This window comes from Zingiber officinale, chromosome 5B (assembly GCF_018446385.1).
Source record: "Zingiber officinale cultivar Zhangliang chromosome 5B, Zo_v1.1, whole genome shotgun sequence".
Lineage (NCBI taxonomy): Eukaryota > Viridiplantae > Streptophyta > Magnoliopsida > Zingiberales > Zingiberaceae > Zingiber > Zingiber officinale.
The window spans coordinates 29513967-29519448 of NC_055995.1; the positions used below are offsets into that span (position 1 = coordinate 29513967).

At 36.4% G+C, this 5482-nt stretch overlaps 1 non-coding gene across 1 annotated transcript; it reads right to left on the reverse strand.

Annotated features, from left to right (window-relative positions):
- Nucleotides 1-686: 686 nt before the first annotated feature.
- Nucleotides 687-792, reverse strand: LOC121988070. The gene has a single exon (XR_006113832.1). It is a non-coding gene; the product is annotated as a small nucleolar RNA R71 (small nucleolar RNA).
- Nucleotides 793-5482: the final 4690 nt, after the last annotated feature.

Below are 5482 nucleotides of genomic sequence, written 5' to 3' on the forward strand. Positions count from 1 at the left end.
TTTGATTTAAATTTTTTCTCTACTTTTCTTTTGTAAACATATCTTTCAATATTGTTCTTGTATATGAGAAGATCAAACTTCATAAAGGTATCAAGAATAACAAGAACTTATAAACACATTAGTTGATTAGCATATGAATTATTCTAGACATTTTTCTTTTTCCTTTTGTCTTTTCTTTCTTGTTTTCATTATGCACTTTTTTTCTTGCAATTTAAATTCTACATTTTCTTTCTTGCTTTTCATATTGTATTTTATTTCTTGTCTTTGATTCTTCAAATCTAATAATTTTTTCTTGTATATCCATGAGCACTAACATGTCAAGCAGGCCCATGAGAAATTTTTCTACACCCTTTTCTGTAAGTTTTTTATCTCCCTTTGTGCAACCTCAAATTGAAGTAGAAAGTTTCTAACTAGACCCAGAGTTAATTTCCATGATACAAGGTCACAAATTTAGAGGAGAAGTATCAGAAAGTCCTTATCTGCATCTTGAAACATTCTTAGAGATTTGTGATTGGTGAAATGTGAAGGAGTGTCAGTAGATGTAATTTGATTGATGACATTTCCTTTTAGTATCAAGGATAAAGAAAGGACTTGGTTATATTCTCTCCATCCTCAAAGTATCACAAGTTGGGAGCAATTGGAAAAGCAATTTCTGAATCATTTTTCCCCTCCAAGCAGAACAGTGTATATGAGAAATTGCATAACAAATTTTGCTCAGGCATATGGAGAATCATTATGTGAAGCATGAGATAGATTCAAGAGTCTTCAAAGACAGTGCTCTCATCATGGTTTTGATAAATGGTTGATTCTACACATATTTTATGGGGGAATTTCTTTCTCAGACAAGAGTTTATTGGATTCATCAGTTGGAGGATATTTTATGGACAAAAGTGTAGATGAAGCATATATGTTAATTGATCAAGTGATATTAAACCTCCATGAATGGTCGAACATAAGTTGGATGAAATTTCCCTCAAACATTCATGAAGTGCAAGCCACAAATGCTATAGAGCCTATCAAACAAATTGTAACTCAACCATCTATCAGTCTTGAAAATCACAAGTCACAGAACGGGGAGTTCAAACATTTGGGGGCAAAGATTGAAAGTATTGTTTCAAAATGATTTAAAGGAGATCTCCCTCTTTCGCAGACCAGATCTAGTGAAAAGTGTGATGATGCTGGGTTATTGATCACACCAACACTAGATAAGCAAGTTGGACCTCCTCCAAAAGCTCAAAGGGAATTTGGGGAAAAGGAAGTTCAATCTTTCCCAGGACCTTCACTAAGGGTTCCTTTTCCACAAAGGTTAGTGGGGGTCAATGAAAATAAAGATTTTGGCAAATCCTGTGACACTAATATGGTTGAGTGTAGATTTTTGAATATATATGAAGATGAGGACTCTTCAGATGAGGATTTGATTGATAATGTAGTGGTAAATAAGTTTTCAGATCTGCCTTCAAATTTTATAGGGTGTTATAGTGACATTAAATTTTCAAATGATGAATGTGATGTGGTAGATCAATTTAAAACTACAAGTGAAGTTATTGATCCTCTTCTTATTGATTCTCCTATTGAAGATATAGATGTTGGTTTATTTTTTGATGTATGTGTTGATGATAATGATATGGAAGAATATGTAGGGAGCTGTGTTGTGAAAGCAGCATCTCAAGGATCACCACCTTTGTCCACAAAACCCTTAGAGGTTGTAAGAATTGATCATGTTGTGGAACAATGTGTAGGGACTTTTGCAGAGCTAGCAGAGTCTCAAGAATCACCAGTATTGATATCATCAACACCTGAGCCAGGGCTAGAACCATCATTTGATTCAGAGGAAATCACATCTACATGTTTAGAATTTCAGGTATCTCTCAGCAAAGTAAGGTTAGTATTTCTTATGATCATTTGAAAAATTTTATAGAGGTACCTATCATTGACTTTGTTGGATGTGATTTAGTTTTTATTTCTTATTCTGGTTATCTTAATATGGTTATGGCTCTATCTTATCTAATATGTTTGTGGGATATTTGTATTTTCTTTGCATGTGTAGATTTCACTTGGGCTAATAATTGGAAGCTCACACTGAACCGTCTTCGACCACCTGAGAGAACTTCAAAGAAGACAAAGATGGAGAGAGCAATACTTCATTTTGTAATTCCTATATTGGAAGCTCCCTCTATAACAATAGCCCTCGGTAGGAGGGTGTTGAAATATCTTACCCCTCCAAGAGTGAGATTTAGATGAATCTTATGAGGTGGTCGAGCTAATGACCTTAAACAAGCACTTCTTGGGAGGCAACCCAAGTCCATTTTCTTTATTTTCATTCATGTTTTTAATTCTTTCTAGTTTTATTTCTTTCGTTATAATAAACTTGTATCCTCTACTGAATTTTTATTGTCTATCTTCTTTTATAGGATTCTAAGGTAAGGAGGAGTGCAACTACATGATGGAGAAGTTATTAACATGGGCATTTGACACGCGTCATTTGGTTACTTCTCTTACTTTTAATCTCCTCTGCATTATTTTTAGTTTTTATTGAAAGTTTAAGTCTGGGGGGATGCGTTAGATGCATTTGATTTACTTTGTTTGTTTTTGTTTTTGCTTATGTCTTGCATTTTGTTTTGATTTTTGTGGCATACATCTTGAGAACATCAAACTTCACTTATATGCTTTCTTGACTTTTAGTAAAAATGTTAGCACGTTTATTATCTTGATTCATGATGTTTTAAATGATACTAGTAGTATGCTTAGTGTATTTCTTTTCTCTATCTTAAGTAGCATGAAATAAGCTAAGTATCATATGGAGATAAGTTTGAAATTTGGTTTGACCTTAAGGATCTTACCTTCACTATACTTGAGCATGGATAGTTGATATCATTGAAATAGACATGATTCATCTTGTTTGTTTAGTACTTGGTTTTCATGGTGATTTTTCAAACTTCATTTTGGTTACTGGATGATGCTCAAATCATGTAAGCTCATTTGGAAAAATTAAAATATCTCAACATTTGTGCTAAAAGTACATTTGTAAATAAGTTTTGCACAATGCAAATTCTTATATAAAAAAAAGTGAATAAGGGATATAAAAAATAGTTGTCGTGAGTGGAATCTGGCAAGTCACCCCTTTGAGACCGAGTTAGGTTATTGGGGAAATGACTGCTTAGCTTCTCTTGAGATTAAGCACGCCTTTGAGACCCTGGGTTGATTGAGAAATACAAACCAAGTGTGTGCCAGGTAAGTGCCTATCATCGGAAACATTAGGAACTCATCTGGATGACGACTTGACTAGGACATAGATTGAAACTTGAAAAGTTTGGGTCGCTTTTTGCACTGTGCACAAGAGAGTTATGCTTGAGCCATACTTGACTTGTTTCCATGATCATGCTTGTTAATAAAACTTGTTGATAGAGTTAGGAAAGTATATTAGGGATTATGAATGCATTGTAGAGCATATGAATTAAGATTGCGGTATTTTTGCTTGAGGACAAGCAAAAGTTCAAGTCTGGGGGTGTGATGTGCGTAGATTGTATACACTTGTTTAGCATGTTTTGACGCACATTCACATATTTTGTGTATGCTTTATCTATTCATTTTCGTACTTCCAACTTTACTTTTAGCATATTTACTCTTTTTGTTCGGAGATCTATTTTTTTTGCATTTTCTGTATGCAAGAGTCGTATTTGGAGAAAAATTTATGATCGAGGCCAAATCTGTAAGCTAACGAAAGGAGGGAGACACCATCTTGGAGTGCCACATGGCCATGTCTAGGAGAGTGACCTGGGTCGTGTGGTGATGCTCACCCATGCAGCATTGGCAGAGCAAGGCAATGTCCAAGCCGTGTGGTGATGCTCACCTGTGTAGTTTCTGCAAAAAAGGAGAAGGTTACGGCCGTGTGTGCATCACACGGCCGTGCTAATTTTGAATCAAAGAGAGCCATGGTCGTGTCCCAGACACAGCCGTGCATGAGTTCCAGAACTGGAGATAGCACAGGCTGTATAGATCTACACGGCCGTACAAGGATGGCAGTGGCAGAACATGTCACGGTCGTGTGCATCACACGGCCATGTGAGATGGGCAATGAAGAGAATGACCTAGGTCGTGTCTCACACACGGCCGGGTCTCGGGGTCATGTGGCGCCCAAAATCTCTACTCTATATAAGGATTTCTTTCATCATTTGAAGGGGAAGTTCTCCCTTTTGGGAGAAAACAAGATTTGGGCGATTCCCTACTTTCTTAGAGGGATTTTCTGGCGATCTAAGCGCAGATCTTCAACAAATCGACTCCGAGAACGAGGATTGGATCTGAAGACCGTTCTTCATCGTATATAAGCGTTTCTTCCCTTTCTCTTCTTGGATTTTGGGATCAAAATGCTTGTGATCTTCTTGTCTTTGGATTTCTTTTCTTGTTCTATGGATTAGATCTCCTTGTTCTAGGATGGAGGGAGTATTTGTAATATGATTTGATGTAAACTCTTGTGGATTTGTCAATTTCCTATTTCTATGATTTTGTCTTGTTTGTATCCATTTGATCTTGTGTGGATTGTTGTGATTGGATTTAATTATCATACTTGATTAAATGTTTGAGTATCTTGTGGATCTTGTAGAGGTAATTCCTCATTCGATTATCCGAGGGACGTACGTGACAGACAAGTCCGTGTAAGGGCGATTGAGGGATAATCTTGAAGGTGAAATAAGGTCATTCAAGGGGGTAGGATAGATTGTATGCATTAATCTTTTATATCTTGATATGGGATGAGAAGTAATGAATTTCTCTCTTGATTATCCGAGGGATGCACATGACAGGCAAGCAAGTGTAAGGACATCATAGGAATCATTCCTAAATGATTACATTTAGGTATAGATTTTAGTCCTAAGCCGGTTGTCTATTGCAAGAGAGAATCGGCAACCTTCTACAAATGATGGACAATTGAGGAATAAAATTTGATAGATCATTTACATTGAATAACATTACAAAGAAACCAAAACTCGTAGAACATCCTTTTATCATAGCCCTTATTCCTATTTCTATGCTTTTACTTCTATGCTTTGCTTTTCATAGTTGCACTTAGTTTTATAAATCAATTGATTAGTTGTTTAGCTAATTCGTGTTGAGATATCTTTAGTGGTTATAACCAGTCCCTGTGGATACGATATCTTTCTTTATTACTAACGACGTATCCGTATACTTGTGGAACGTTAACAGGCGCCTTCGACCAGGAAATCTGGCTGTTGGCAGAAAGGATAAAGGTTATCCTGTGCCTCACTAGAGGCGCCTTTCAGCCCTATGGAAGGCGCCTTTAGCCTGAGGATAAGTTTTTCCAGGGGCTATAAAAAGACCCTTAGACCTAGAAAAGATACGACAACTTCTGTATTGATTTCCTAGCAATAATCTGAGCTATTAACGAGTGTAAAAAGCTTTTTCGCCTTCAGTGAAGGAAACTTTTTAAGAGCCTCCATTTGGCTTGGATTAATAACCAGCTAGGTTG